Source organism: Podarcis cretensis, assembly GCF_951804945.1.
Source record: "Podarcis cretensis genome assembly, chromosome: 8".
Classification (NCBI taxonomy): Eukaryota; Metazoa; Chordata; class Lepidosauria; order Squamata; family Lacertidae; genus Podarcis; species Podarcis cretensis.
Genome location: NC_137177.1, coordinates 29255696 through 29272418, shown reverse-complemented (window position 1 = coordinate 29272418; position 16723 = coordinate 29255696). Strand labels below are relative to the sequence as shown.

Genomic DNA, 16723 nt, shown 5'->3' with positions numbered 1-16723 from the left:
GTAGTTGCTTTGGAAGACAATAATTGGGCATCCAAACAACATGACCAGTCCACCAAAGTTAGCTGGTGTCCAGGATGGAAACATCTGTATTATTAATGGTAGTTGTAGTCCGTTCCTGGACTGGATTGGACTACTGCTACCAATAATAATAATACAGATGTTTCCATCCTGGACATCAGCTAACTTTGGTTGCCTCCAGATTCTCAGTACTTTGTGTGAAGGATTCAAAAGACATACTGAAACTTTAGGTTTGCTCCCAAAAAGTGGATTAAAGTGAATTAAAGTGTTCTAAACACCAAGCAACAAATTATTATTACTACTACTATCATTTTGAAAGAACAAATTTGTGGTAAGGAAGCTGATGGGGGAAATGTACTGAAAAGTGTGTATGGGAAGGCCTGTAAACACTCCGCAAGCAAATCGGGATGAATGCCAATTGTCATATGACCTCCCCACAAACAGATCAGATCAAAGACTCAATAAAGACCAGACATTGTACAGGCCACTCCCCATTTACACGGGGATTATGTTCCAAGGCACCCACGCGTTTAAGTGAAATTGTGTATACAGTGGTACTTTGGTTTCGAATGTAATCCGTTCCGGAAGACCATTCGCGTTCCGAAGCGTTCGAAAACCAAAGCATTTACTTCCAGAAAACTCAATATGGAAGCCGCGTGCCATGTTTGACTTCCGAAAAGTGTTCGAAAACCGAAGAAGTTACTTCTGGGTTTTTGGTGTTTGAAAACTGAAACGTGCAACTTCCGAGACGTTCAAAAACCAAGGTACCACTGTATTTGGAACACCATTTTAAAAGCCTGCAAACAACCTGTTCTGCCCCTGCCCCATGCCTTTTTTGGTGACTTTTTGGGTTCAGAGTGAGGCGTGTGGTCGCACTCACACACATATCGGACAGGCCTAAAACGGACGCTGCCTCTATATTCTCCATGTAAGCTTTGTGCAAGCAAATCATCATGATGCATGCTCCATGAATAAGTCATTACAAGGAGCAGTTTATCACTTAGTTCATGATGGACCACCAGGAAGTCTTGATATCCTGGTTACTGCATTATTACTTTCCCTTTGTAAAATGTAACAAGGAACCCTAGCATATTTGCATCTAAAAGGAGCAATCTGAAGAACCCAAAGGGCTAGCAGCAGCTCAGAAAATTAGGCCTTGATAGGCTCACTCCTATGTTTTCTGGCACATCTACCACAACTTACCTGAGCTGAGGGGAGTGAGGAGAGGGGGGGGAGAACAATTTGCTTCCAGCTTCCTTAAGCCATGAATATTTCATACGACCCAGGTAAATCCCAGCAGTGGCCGCCTCCACATGTGTTCTGAGCACACATCGCATGAATGAAACCTGTATATTAATTATTAGGATGCAGCCCTCAGAAACAAATGGAATCAGAGGTTGCCATGGAAGCGCTGGCAGGGACAATATCGCCTCATTTGTAAAAATGCTTGAAATGTTCCAAGTACAAATTACCGCTCTTTATAATAAATGATATTATGCGCTAACAAAAAGTCCTCATCAGCTAGGGAGCAAAGGAAGGAGCTCAAAAGGGTAGGAACCAAGGAAGGTGGGGGCTTTTACAGTGAACCACGTAATAGTGAAGTTGACCTATAGGAAAAAAGAAACCCAGTGCTCTTCCACAGTTTCATAGAATCATAAAATTGTAGAGTTGAAAGCATAGCTGTCAACTTTCAGATTTGAAAATAAGGGATCAGCAGCCTCAGCTGTCCCGGGGACAGTCTACGGGATATCTATCAATCTGGGATAGCAGCGGGAAGCAGCGGGAAACGGCGCTGGAATAAGGGAATTTCCCGCAAAGAAAGGGAAGGTTAACAGCTATGGTTGAAAGGGATCCAGAGGGTCACCTAGTTTTTGCCAGGTATTTGCTGAAGGTCCTCCACCAGCACCTCATTTTTTGCTGGTTATCAGAGATACTGAGACCATTTTTCATCTATTTAAGGTCAGGCCGATCTCTAGGTGGACTAGGGTCTAGTCCAGTGGAGGATGGTCCCTTAGGACAAATGAGGCATTGCCCCGCCAACTTCAGTCCAGCCTCAGCTTGCCTGCCTTCTTTCTTATAACCGGTCCTCCTCCTCCTCCTCCTTAGTGTCAGTGTCCTGCTAGAACTCAATGGAAAGAAGGATGGGGACAAACCTAGAATTAGTTATCTTTCCCTGCTATCGGCTCTGACTTCTGCGGGAATGTTCAGGGAGGCAGGAGAGGATATATTGTTTAATTATATCCTTCCCAACTTATGTTAACAAGTTCTACAATTTAGCAGAGTAACATTCCCATTTTTAAATTTGCACAGCGGATACCGTCTTTGCCAGGCTTGAATAAGCCTCTAAAATAACTTTCCTGGTAATCCCCTTTATTCCCTCTTAAAAGAATAAACACGGCCCAGTCTTGTATAAAAGTATATAAAATAGTTTACTCACATTCTGTTCACAGAAGGATCCTAGAGGGCAGACTTAGGTTACAGAATATATACACATGGAATCTATCCCATAAGGAGATAGTTCCTTTGTCTTCTCTTGGCTGGAAGCCAAGAGAGCATCTCAGGCTAAGGAGATGTTGCTTCTTCGAGGAATGGAGTCAGACAGAGAGAGATGGCTGCCTCCACTGTGCTATTTTATTACCTGCACAGGTGAGGTCACACCCACCTCTGGTCACATGTAGAGGAAGTTTGTCCCAGCCCAGGAGGAAAAAGGAAGTTCCGACTGGCTGGTCCAGACATCCCCATTTTTAATGTCCACTCTAGGAATGTTTCACACCCCACAACTCCTCCTCCTCCTCGCCTTCCATGCTGCCAGCCGCAATGGGCGCAAGCCACCATCTGTCCAACCTGAAAGGGGAACAAAGATTGGTTCAGACTGTGGGCCAGCGTAAAGAGTGAAGAGCCTTCCTACACCTGAATCCAGAGCAGTAAAGTAAGCACTTTCTTCCCTTCATTATCATTCTCTCCCCATCTTACTCTAAGTGCTAAACTATCAGCCCAAAGAACAGCATTTGCAGTTATTAACAGCAAGCCGTCAATCTCTTTTGCCACTGCAGCTGGCGCTAACCTCAATCCGTCTCTTTTGCACTCCCGTTGTCTTGCATCCTCACCTCCTGAGCGATCAGCATGGGGTGCTAATTTAAAGAGACACGAGGCAGATTGACATTGACTAACACCAAAACAAAAAACAGGAGGAGGGAACAACTCTACGGACAGTCATTTTTTCTTCCTCATTTTAAGATATTTTATAAATGTACGAATCAGTTTTTCTATACATTAAACAAGCAAAAACAGGTGCAGCACCAAAAGCACTTTTTAAAAAAACCTATAACAATAGTTAACTGTTTAGGGAACATTCATTCTGATTGGTTTGTGGGGAGGTTATGTGATGTTGCATAACCCTGAAGAGCCACTGTCAGGAGGTAAATGCTAAGCCAAAGGTCTGATTTTGTACAACAGGGATGGGGAACCTAAATCTCTCCAGACAGGGTTCACCCATAATAATAACAATAATTTTTTATCTATACCCCGCCCTCCCTGGCCAGAGCCGGAATCAGGGCAGCTAACACCAGTAAAATTACAATAAAAACATAATAGGGGAGGGGGGAAATAAACAACTTAAAATACAGGTTAAAAATACAATTTAAAATGCAGCCTCATTTTAATAATAGTTCATAGATCAAAACCATAAGGGGAGGGAAACCTAACGGGTGAGGCTGAGTCCAGACCAAAGGCCAGGTGGCCTGCGGAAAGATGTTAAGTCCCGCAGGGCCCTATTCTCTTGTGACAAAGCGTTCCACCAAGTCGGGGCCAGTACTGAAAAGGCCCTAGCCCTCGTTGAGACCAATCTAACCACCTTGTGACTTGGGACCTCCAAAATGTTGTCATTTGTGGACCTTAAGGTTCTCCGTGGGGCATACCAGGAGAGGCGGTCCCGTAGGTATGTGGGTCCTAGGCTGCAGAGGGCTTCAAAGGTCAAAACCAGCACCTTAAACCTGACTCTGTACTCCACCGGGAGTCAGTGCAGTTGGTAAAGCATTTGATGAATGTGATCCCATGGCAAGGACCCCGTAAGGAGCCTCGCCGCAGCATTCTGCACCCACTGGAGGTTCTGGGTCCTCTTCAAGGGCAGCCCCGCGTAGAGCGAGTTACAATAATCAAACCTGCAGGTGACCGTTGCATGGATCACTGTGGCCAGATCAGGGCGAGAAAGGTACTGAAGCAGCCACCTTGGGTGGTGGAATCCTGTGGGGTGGACACCCTGCCCGCCCCTACTGCTGCTAGAGTTGCACAGCTGCAGCAACTTCTGGGAAGATTTGCAGCAATTGCATGCCACTGGTAAGCGATGCTTCAGGCAGGGGGCACCTTCCTGTTTCGCCTCATGCAGCCACATTTACAGGAAGCACCATGTATTTTTCACTGAATCCTTGGGCACACACAGCAGGAACCCCTGTAAAAATAATAGCATGCTGGTAACAATAGCTGCAAACTGCTGCAAAGAAAATGCATATATCACACTCTTGTGTGATATATTGCAGTAGTTTCCAACCTCTTTGGCAACCCATCGATTTCTTGTCACATGAATGTTGGACCTTAGGGTCTTCGGCAATTGTCAGTTTCATGCATTCTAACTGAAAGAATGCCTATTTTATAACCATTACTTGAGGCATCTAAGCAAAATTTACATAACTCCCCTATTAATGTGAAATTTGTTGCAATATTTATAGTACTTACGAAGCTATTCACAGTTTCAAAAGAACACCAACCATCTGACGGCAGCATATTCCTGTATATCGGAGGGGAGCTGTAAAAGTCACTCAGAACAACTCCCTATATGAATACCTTGTGATGAACTATCACCGCACCTGCCACCAGCCAGCAGAAAGCAGCTCCCAAGGGTTCAACTGTTAGACTTGAGCCTTTCTGATGTTTGGTGGCAATTTGTAACAGATTTGATTGCAAGCTGTAAGTGGTATTCCTCAAGCTTGTTAAGGATTGAAAGCAATTATCTGGTGTTTGCTTATAAGCCCGTGACCCACTTGTACAGGCCTTGTGACCCATTGTGGGTCATGAACCCACAGGCTGGAAAATGCTGATATACTGGGGGCAGCTAAGTTGCAAGGCTGTGAAGCAGCAAAAGGAATGGGGCTAGTCCTAAATCATTTCATGCCTCCAGTGACCCAGGATCTCAGCTGTGTAAGACCTGGAAAGGAAGGAGGTTACGTAACACAAGTGCAGAACATATGCTCTGCATGGAGAAAGGTCCCTGATTCAATCCCCAGTATCTTCCTGATGCACCTGGGGAAGGTCCCTGTCTGAAGTCCTGGAGAGCAGCTGCCTGACAGTGTAAACAACACTGAGTTTGGTGGACCAAGCATCATGGCTTGGTGTCACGGAGTTGTAGCTTGTCAGCATCTTGAGGACACCAGGTTGGGGAATTCTTGTCTGCACGGACTGGCAGGGGCTCTCCAAGGTTTCAGTAACTTGACCAGCACTACCTGGAGATGCCAGGAATAGAACAGAGGACCTTTTGAATGGAATTTACCACTGAATTACAAGCACCTGCACCTTGTCAGTCAGTCGCATGCCTATATAAATGCATCCGCATGAGCAACAAGGCCTTATTTGGAGTACAGCCAGCCGTTCCATATGCTACAGCAGGTGAGATTTATTTTAACTGTTGATAACATATTGAGGAATATATATATATATATATATATATATATATATATATATATTCTAGTGTATCTTTAACAAACATCTACTCAACTTTTAAATTAAAGTAAAAAGGTAAGGATAAAGGACTCCTGGACGGTTAAGTCCAGTCAAAGGTATGGTGAGGTATGGTGTTCATCTTGCTTTCAGGCCGAGGGAGCCGGTGTTTATCCACAGACAGCTTTCCAGGTCATGTGGCCAGCATGACTAAACCGCTTCTGGCGCAACGGGACACTGTGACGAGTGCTAGACTAGGGCTGGGGAGTCCGGGATTCAAATGTGTACAAAGCTTGGTGGGTGATCTTGGGCCAGTCACTATCCCTCAGCCTAACCTACTTTGCAGGGTTGTTGTGAGGATAAAACGGAGGTGGGCAGGGGAGAGAGTTATGAATGCTGCTTGGAGAAAGGATATAAAAATAGTAAATAAATAAAAAATAGAAGGTATGAAAGAAAAAGAAAGAAAATGAGCACAGATGGCCACAAATTGACAAAGCACACTCCTCTCTGCCAGGCAGCCCAGGGGGCAGCTGACATGAAAGCAGTTGTTCCACAGATACATAGTTTGTCTGATAAATCGACTCGTAGCATCTAACAACAAGATGGGAACCATTTAACCGAACAGCAGGCAATACAGATTTCCTGGTACATTTTTGATGGATCTTTTTTTCTTTAAAAAATAATGAGGTTTGTAATAATAAAAAAAATCTAAACAGCTCTTAGTATAATAAAGCTCTCTGGTTCACACTAGGTCCCTTTAAAAAAAGATTTCTTTTCCCCCACTATCAGCATGTTATTTCCTGACCTTCCGGCCAGTGACTGAAATGTAATGTTGCCTCTTCCATTTCCAACTGAAAGAGGAAGTGGGAAAGCATGTCACTCTTCTAACTTCTTCAGCACTATGTGCTGTTGAAGGGAGAAAAAGGTAGCCAATTTCCAGCTCATGACAGTGAGTGGGAGGTCTCAGAGACTTCCTGGGCTCCGGAGAAAGACCTTCACCATGGCTTCGCGTCATGTGTGAACCAGGCTCTCAACATTGCATAGATACCATACCCTCCAACATTTCTCCGTTGAAAATAGGTGAAATAATAATAATAATAATAATAATAATAATAATAATAATAATAAATACCCTGCCCATCTGACTAAGTTGTCCCAGCCATTCTTGGCATCTTCCAACATATAAAAGGTAAAGGTAAAGGGACCCCTGACCATTAGGTCCAGTCGTGGCTGACTCTGGGGTTGCGGCGCTCATCTCGCTCTATTGGCGGAGGGAGCTGGCATACATGTGGCCAGCATGACTAAGCCGCTTCTGGCAAACCAGAGCAGCACATGGAAACACCATTTACCTTCCTGCTGGAGCAGTACCTATTTATCTACTTGCACTTTGACGTTCTTTCGAACTGCTAGGTTGGCAGGAGCAGGGACTGAGCAATGGGAGCTCACCCCATCGCGGGGATTCGAACCACCGACCTTCTGACCGGCAAGTCCTAGGCTCTGTGGTTTAACCCACAGCACCACCATATATAAAGACATAATAAAACATTACAAAACTTTCCTATATGTCTTCTAAAGGTTGTATAGTTACTTATCTCCTTGGCTTGGTCAGTTGCATAACTCCAACATTTCTCTGATGGAAATAGGGGCATCATCCTAAGGAAAAGGGGGCAATTCCAGGATCAAATCAGAAACCAGGATGGCTTCTGTAAACCTGGGACTGTCTCTGGGACTGGCACTTGGCAGGTCTGAGATACAAGTTTGAACTGGAAGGACTAGGATTCAAATCCCTGCCAGGCTATGAAGCTAAATTGCCAAACTTAAACCACTGGTTATCTCTCAGCCAAACCAACCATGCAGGGTTGTTGTGAAGCTCTGATGCTATACTCATGTGAAACAAATAAGGATTTAAATATTGTTAAGATATATAAGCATCTGTCTCCAGTTACGAGAAGTGGATGAAATTGTCAGATTTGGTTTTTCTCTCTTGTTTTTCCGGCCTTCAGTTCAGTTCTCCATGATTTTTCCCATTTTTACTTTTTAAAGCCCTCATGAAAATTCACCAGCAGTTTAACACAACTTTCTGCATCCTTGTATGCAGTTTTAAACGATATACACATGTTTGCAAGCAATTTCTCCTAACATAATGCATTTATTGTCTGAAATAGATGCATTGTATTCCTCACTTCCCTCTCTCCAGTATGTGCATTTTCACACACTTTCTTTGGACAACTGCATTGCAAAGACAAAAAAATAAATAAATGCAGAGGCATGCAAATCTCCAAGGATAGCTGTGTTTCATTTCACATATTGTTTCAGATGGTGCAAATTTGTTAGGTCCGCATTAAAATCTGAAACTAAACCTGTGGCTGTGGCCTAATGGGTACTGAATTCCCACAGCATCCAGAAACCCACAGGTTCTCTCCCTATGTCCTGCTCTTCTCCCTCTCCTGCTTATTTCAGTGGGGCTCATGCAGGACTCCTTCCCTGTGGATTGTGGCCCATGTTAATTAGCATGCAGCAATGGATGCCGTTTGGACCGTCTGCCTCTGGTGCCAGAACACCACAGTCCAGCCCCGCGCATCCTGTTGGGATTTCTAACATTTCCTGATACTTGTTTTGTTGCTCAACTAAAAAGCCACAAGTGCTCTCAGCTCAACTGGGGGTGCCCATCACAGCTTGTTTGCAGATAAGAAAGGTTTGCGGATGTTTCCAGGCACTGGAGGCGGTTCTGAGGCTCTGTGCTTGGAAGATGAGAGGAAGAAGTTAGCTGTGTGTTGTCAAACATTTGGTCGTTGGAACTGACTCCCTTGGTCGAGATCTCTTTGTAGCAGCAGCCCTCCCCCTTGGTTTATCCTCCTTGATGTCCTGGCACTTAAGATGTCTATGGGGATGCAACTATGTCGATATGCCTTGCATTCTCAGCGGGCCTCCCTCTTCTGAAGGCCTTAAGATCATTCCCCACACAACATCGGTTTTTTATAAACTCAAGGAGGATGAAGAGCAGGCATGCGGGACTGGATGATGTGCTCCCCCTCCCTGCAAACGATGGTCTGCATCCATCATTTATCCACTCGCAGGACTGCCCGTCATTCAGCCACTAGCCAAAGATTTATCAAGTTCAGGCCCATAGCCAGAAACATAATGTGGTGGTCACGCTGGGACATGCAAGGAGCTAAGGCAGAAGGGCCAGAACTGAAATACAGTGTGGTCTAATTTGTGTAAATATCCTTTTAAAAATATGCCCTTTTAAAATGTGGTTGGGGTTTTTTTTATTGGATTGTAGATTTTATTTTCATTATGTATTTTGTGGTTTTATATTCTGATTTTATTCTGTGAACCGCCCTTGGACCTCTGGGTATAAGGCAGAACATAAATTCAAATAATAATAATAATAATAATAATAATAATAATACAGCAATTCAAGAGGACTCACAATAAATAAAACAAGCATGGATAAAACACAGATACCTAAAAACATATAAAAAGTAAAAGAGTAGTTTAAAAGTAATTAAAATATAACAAAATGAAAATGATGGAAAAGCAAATCCGTTGAGATGCAGATATTAAAAACAGCAAGTACTATTAAAAGCTCTTTCCTTAAGAGCAATTATTGTTGTTTTGTTTATTTAGTGATGGTCAGCTCCTGAATTTATACGCGGCTCACAGTGCAGTTATCAATCAGATTGAGAACTACAAATTCTCTCTCTCTCTCTCTCTCTCTCTCTCTCTCTCTCTCTCTCTCTCTCAATCTCTCAATAAAACCTGCATAGAGAAATGCCTGTTTTATGGGGAAATGCATATAAAATGTATTTTAGAGGAAAGCATACAAAAATGTGCATTTAAGGGGTAAAATGTATGCAAAATGCCTATTTTAGGAGAAAACGCATTCAAAAATGCATATATTAGGGAAAATGCAATTTAAATGCAGATGTTCGATGCGGTTTTAAAAATATCCATGGAAAATAGGTTGAAGCAGACTCCAGGGATGAATGTGTGTGCAAGTGCCACAGAAGGAAAATAGGCTGATCTGTTCGTGCCTCAATTTCACATGCTGGCAAGATGCTTTTTAAATTGCCAGTAACAGATTGCAGGAGAATTATGCTTTTCCTAGCATGTCTTTAACCTAAAGAACAAACACCTATTTGACTTTTAAAATAGTGAAAGACCAGCAGTTTCTGACTACATGAATATAGCACGAAGCAGATGGAGTAATCTGTTGAGGTGGAGGAGTGGCAGGGAGGACAACCTTGAGCTGGGAAACAAGCCCTGGTGAGAGACTAGGAATATTACAGACTTGACTCTAGTCATAGCCACATCGTACCGCTTTGACAGTCACGGTTCCTACCCCCACCTCCCAAAGAATCCTGGGAACTGTAGTTTTCCACACACACAGCTGCAATTCCTAAAATCCTTAACAAACTACAGTTTCCAGGATTCTTTGAGGGAAGCTGTGTGCTTTAAATACGTGGCATGGGTGTGACCCCCTGTTTCCCTCTGTGAAACTCTGGAACATAAGTCTACAGTTATATACCTACTTACCAGAGAGTGAGTCCCATGGGACTCTGTAGGACTTACTTTTGAGTAGACATGTGCAGGAATGTAGTGCAAGCCAGCAGGCAAAGTTTTAATGGCATGGAGCTGCTCAACATGATGGTGATGATGGTGATAATATTTACTACATATGCTGCCCATCTGACTGGGTTGCCCCAGCTGCTCTGGGTGGCTCCCAGCAAAATATTTTAAACACAATAAAACCTCAGACATAAAAAGCTTCCCTCTACAGGGCTGCCTTCAAATGTCTTCTAAAAATCATGTAGTTGCCTATGTGTTTGAAATCTGGTGAGAGGGCATTTCACAGGGTGGGCACCACTACTGAGAAGGCCATAAATCAGCTACTAGCTGCCCTACTTTACAGATGACCACCCTCCATTTTGAAAAGCTGTGAGAGGACAGCCCTCCATTTGAAGGGCTGGCCAGTCCTCAAGAGGTCTGGAGGGTGGCAACACGAGAACGGGCCTTCTCTGCAGTGGCTCCCCGTCCTTGGAATCTCTTCCCAGGGAAGTTCGCCTGGTAATAATAATAATTTGGTGCCTTCATTTAATAATTTGGTGCCTTTAGGTGCCAGGCAAAAACGTTCCTTTTTAACCAGGCCTTTGGTTGACCTGATCAACATCCCATACCCTTTTAAAACGTGGCTCTCTTTTTTTGGAGGGGTATTATTGGGTTGTTGCTTTTATTTTTATTTTATATACTGTGATCTTTTTATGTGAACTGCCCTGAGACCTCCGGGTATAGAGCGGTATATAAATTCAATCAATCAATCAATCAATCAATCAATCAATCATTCAATAAGATAAAGAACCATAAGAAAGGAGAGCAAGCTCAGACATTTCTTGAGCCCCTGTTTTCATCTCCCCCATCCTGCTAGGACCCTTCCTCAGATTGTCCAGCTCCAGCTCCTTTATCTCCTCCCAATTCTCCTCAGGATCTGCCCATCCACTTCATGACATCCCCCATGTTGGTGCCATGTTCCTAAGAAAATTAGCTTCCTGTGGTGGCTGAGTGGTAGAACGCATGCACAACCCGCAAATGGTCCCAGCTCCAATCCCCAGCATCTCCAAGTAGAGCTAAGAAGGACCTCTGCCTCAAACCCTGGAGACTGGCTGCCTGTCAGTGTGGGCAACAGTGACCTCGAAGGACCTCAGTAGCTAGGGTTTTGAACAAGCTCTACGGTACATGGCCTTGAAGACGAAGCTCTGGCTATGGCTCAAGCTTTGTTTTAAACCAGTGGGTATTGCCCCCTTGATATTGAGGGATGATTTTCAATCATCGTGGGAAAGGGAGGTCATTAACGAGGTTCAATCCTGTGGATTGTCTCACCTTTACTTTGAGTCTATGACGTACAATCAAGCCAGAGATGTGATCTCCCGGAGACTGAGTGATATTGCCAGACAAGAGGACATAGCCCAGGTAAAACCTGGGATGTTCCTAGGGGACCAGATTTATCAGACCATACCAGCCCCCTACCTTGCAGAAATCCACTATGTGGAATACCACAGACTTCTTACAGCGGCTAGATTAAATGTCCTTGACTCTGCAATATTGTGGGGAAGGTACAGGGGAGTACCATACGCCCAGAGAACCTGTCATTGTGCTATCGGTGTGGTTGAGTCCACCGAACACATTCTCTTGACTTGCCCTTCTTATGCAGAGCTTAGACAAAACTTCATAGACCCACTCCTATGTCAACTTAGTTTCCTAACCGGAGAAAACCAGGTTTTATACTTGCTGAAGAATGTCACTAGAGCTATACCTTTCTTGGTAGCCAAATTCCTTTTTTTAGCCTTTAAGCGTCGCAAGACCATAATTGATTGTATTGACATGGGGCTATCTGTTTAGCCCTTTTAGTGTTGGCTAGGCTCTAAAATCTTCTTGGATGTTTTAACTGTGTATTGACAAATGTATTTGTATTCTTTTCTCTGACTGACGGTCGAATAAAAAGATTGATTGATTGATTGAACAGTTGTTGAGCTTTTTTTTTGGGGGGGGAGTTTTTTTTTAGTTTTGCCTTAAGAAAAATCGCCAACAATGACACTGCCAATGTGGGTTGCCATACGTCTGAATTTTCCTGGACATGTTAGTGACTTCTGACCAGACACTGCTTCATTCTGCAGTATTCCAGATATGTCTGGGAAATTCCAGACATATGGCCACCCTATCAATAGCGTCGCTTTGTGTAAGACAGCTTCCTATGTCTCAGGGTCACAACGCTGGCAGTGAATAGAAGGCACTTTGCTTGGGGTCCACTCAGACCTGAAGCTGGTCCTTCTTGCTTAGCTGGGGAAATTGGTAACCGAGAATGGCTTGCAGCGGGAGTGAGGCAGCCGAGGTGCTCCTCTTAACGAAGGTTAGATGCAGAGTACCAATTAGGTAATTGATGCCTGTGAATTGTTCACTGCAAAGAGCTCCAAGACAGGGGTTAATGCACTGGGTGAGCACGAGCACTTTATCCGATCCTGCTTCACACCTCGCAGGGCACTTAGAAACCACCCGTTGTCTCAGACCCCTAAATCTGTCTTCCGGAGCCTGATCAGCACTTCTGATGGAGGGCAGGGAAAGAGGAAGGCTAAAGATTCAGGCTGTGAATACTCCATACATTTAAAGCACGTTGAAAGAACTGCAGTTTGCTAAGGGTGGTGGCCCCAGTCCAGACACAAGGATGTAGTCTGCCATGCCAACTTCAGCCAGCCAGTGAGCAGGGCACAGTTCAGGGGAAAAAGAGTCCCCCATCGAGTCCTGGGGAGTCTTGGAGCAGCAGGGTCCCATGTATGGAACTTGGTTCTGATCCAGGAGCTAGCAAGCTGTTAAAGTGTTATAAAAGTACTTGAAATTTACAGTGTAGATGTGACCCTAGCTTCGGGATCCAGCAACAATAAAAAATCAGGTATTGAAAGCTTCTTGATAAAGGGCTCCTTCAGATGTCTATGGAAGGTCGTATAATTGTTTATCTCCTGGACATCTGATGGGAAGGCGTTTCACAGGACGGACGCTACTTCTGAGAAGGCCCTCCACCTGGTTCCCTGTAACCTCATTTCTCACAGTGAGGGAACCGCCAGAAGGCCCTCAGAGCTGGACCTCAGTGTCCGGGCAGAAAGATGGGGGTAGAGAGGCTCCTTCAGGTATACAGAGCTAAAGCCATTTAGGGCTTTAAAGGTCAGCACCAACACTCTGTCTGGGGAACCTCAGGACCAGGGGTCAAATGTGGTCTAGGCATCTCTGTATGGCCCTCAAAATTCTCCCCAGGCTGCCCCCTCTCACTGGCTATGCATCACACCCTGAGATTATTATTTTTTTGCCTTAACTCTAATCATTCCTCTTGCAGGCAAGTGGCTTCATGATGCTCTGCTTCCCTGCCTGGACTGCTCCATGGGGGCAAGACCTACTGGAGGTGAGTTGCTGTGCTCATTAGGCCTGATACTCCTGTGCAGAACATGATCTTGCTAATAAAGACTCCACTCAAACTTGCATGGTATGACGTACTGCTGGCCCGCTCCTGACAGATTTGTTAGCAGGAAGGTTAAAGGTAAAGGTACCTCTGACTGTTGTGTGGGACGCGGGTGGCGCTGTGGGTTAAACCACAAAGCCTAGGACTTGCTGATCAGAAGGTCAGTGGTTCGAATCCCCGTGATGGGGTGAGCTCCCGTTGCTTGTCCCTGCTCCTGCCAATATAGCAGTTCGAAAGCACGTCAAAGTGCAAGTAGATATATAGGTACCGCTCCAGCGGGAAGGTAAACGGCATTTCTGTGCACTGCTCTGGTTCGCCAGAAGCGGCTTAGTCATGCTGGCCACATGACCTGGAAGCTGTACGCTGGCTCCCTTGGCCAATAAAGCAAGATGAGCACTGCAACCCCAGAGTCGGTCACGAATGGACCTAATGGTCAGGGGTCCCTTTACCTTTACCTTTACCCCGGACTGCTAGGTCCAGTCATGGACGACTCTGGGGTTGTGCGCTCATCTTGCTCTATAGACCAAGGGATCCGGCGTTTGTCTGCAGACAGCTTCCAGGTCATGTGGCCAGCATGGCTAAGCCGCTTCTGGCGAACCAGAGCAGCAAACGGAAATGCCGTTTAGCTTCTCACCGGAGTAGTACCTATTTATCTACTTGCACTTTGACGTGCTTTCGAACTGCTAGGTGCGCAGGAGCTGGGACCAAACAACGGGAACTCATCCCATCATGGGGATTCGAACCACCAACCTTCTGATCAGCAAGTCCCAGGCTCTGTGGTTTAGACCATAGCATCAACCGCGTCCCTTAGCAGGAAGACTATACATCAATAAACATTCATCCTGGTTTGCCTGTGGGATGTTGACACATCTTCCTGTTTATTTTTCTACACTTTTCAATGCATTTCCCTGTCACTTTCCTAATCGCAACAAAATCTGTTTCTTCTTTAAAGTGGATTTGTTGCATTCGGGCAACAGGTTGCTTTAATCCACTTTTATAGTGCAGACCCACTTTTATTGTGCAGTCTTGGGGCAACTCACATTCTTGTTCCCTTCCTTCTCTTGACAAAACACCATCGTAAAAGGAATCCACCTCCCAGCGTGTCTCCAGCAGCAGGGTTGATTGGGCTTCTTTCATTAAGACATATCCCAATTTACATCTGATTAATTAAAACCTCCCACTTCTGGGAGCTTGCCCTTTGCAGGAGCCTTTTTCTTTATTAACCTTCTTTTGTTCCATTAATTGCAGGTGCAGACAAGGGAAGTGGAGGGGAGAGGAGGGGGAGAGGGCGAAACGGGAAATAGAACTACCAGCAGCAGTAATAAAGGCTTCCCCCCCCCCTTTTAATAAATACACCACCAGCTCCCACAGACCATGCGAGAGAAATAATCTGCTTTCAACAGATTAAGGAGCTCTCAGACAACACAGGGAGGATGAGTTGATGGGCAGGTGGTTGTTCTTAGAAAAGACTCCTTCAGAGGTTTGGATTTAGTGTGAAGTGGAGAAGTTGTGTGTGTGTGTGTGATGGATTTACTAAGCGCCATGTATGAACAGCACACAACCGGAGCCAGCCAATCCCAAATTAAAGCCACAAATCAAAAACACATTTGCTGCTAGAGATGGCCGTGTGTTTTAGCCAGATTGGATTATTGTAATTATTACTCACTTCTGCAGTGTCATAAATATGGATGACCCTCAAAACATCCGTGACAGGCCCCAAACAGTTGGTGTTCTCAAACAATCCCTTCCCAATTGCTGGAGAAAGGACAGATAAAGGCCGTGGGGCCAGGTTTGTCAGGTAGTCAGCCAATTTACACTCCCACTTTTAAAAACCTGTTGCCTCACTAGTCCCTTTCTGGAACCCCACACTTAAATTCTTCCCTAGTCTCCTAGCTGGCCCTAGTAGGACCAACCTGGCCAGTTAGCCCTGGTGATCATTTGATGACTGGGGGTTCCCCCCTCCCCAAAATGACCCCTGGATTTTTGAATTTTATTGATATTGATGCTGCATTTATCTTGTGTTTTATGCTGTTTTTAAGTCGCATTTTAATCAATGTTTTATATTTGCTGTTAGCCGCCCTGAGCCCGGTTTTTAAACTGGGAAGGGCGGGGTATAAATAAAAATATATAATTATAATTATAATTATTTAGGTGCTCATGTGAGCAGGAGCTCTGGTGTATATATGGAGCCCCTACATGTGCCAAGCCATGTTCACGGGCTTATCAGAAGGAGCAGCCTCACCAAGGCATTCAGAATTCTCAGCCTTACAGTTGTCTTCCTCTTGAGCAGTGATGGGTGATTCTGTCCATTTCAGTTTCTCTCAGCTTCTGTTTCTGTCTGTGGCTACTAACCATGATGGCAATGCTCTACCTGCACTGTTGGAGGCAGTGTGCTTCTGATTACCAGTTGCTGGAAACTGCAGAGTGCTGGTGAGCTCAGGTCCTCCTTGTGGCCTTCCCAGAGGCATTTGGTTGGTTGCCATGAGAACAGGATACTAGACAGGATGAGCCACTGGCCTGGTCCAGCATGTTCTTACAATCTTCTCCACCGATTTGTGATATTATTTTTTTAAGACCTCATGAAAATTCATCATTGTTTTAGTGTGCTTCTCCTAATCTACAGCACTTTTTTCTGTAATTTTATCTAACAGACACATCACTTCCAGGTGACTTGGAACGAGTCTGGAAACCAAGCCATATGAGGAACGGTTGAGGGAGTTGGGTCTGTTTAGCCTGGAGAGAAGCCTGAGAGGTGATATTATCACCACTGACACATGGAAGATGGAACTGCTCCAGAGGGTAGGCCCCAAACCAGCCAGGATTCAAATTGCAAGAAAGGAGATACCGACAAACTATTAGGAAGAACTTTCTGTTGGTAAGAGCTGTTTGACAGTGGACGAGACTACCTTGGCAGGTGGTGGCCTCACCTTCACTGGAGGTTTTTGAACAGAGTTTGGATGGCTTTCTGTTACAGACTGAAGGGGGGGTGGA

General features: G+C 44.8%; 1 long non-coding RNA gene across 1 annotated transcript; it reads left to right on the top strand.

Moving 5' to 3' along the window:
* Positions 1–9184: 9184 nt before the first annotated feature.
* On the top strand, positions 9185–16487 carry LOC307222509. The gene is made up of 3 exons (XR_013841792.1): positions 9185–9212; positions 13610–13675; positions 16384–16487. It is a non-coding gene; the product is annotated as an uncharacterized lncRNA (long non-coding RNA).
* The last annotated feature ends 236 nt before the right edge of the window (positions 16488–16723 follow it).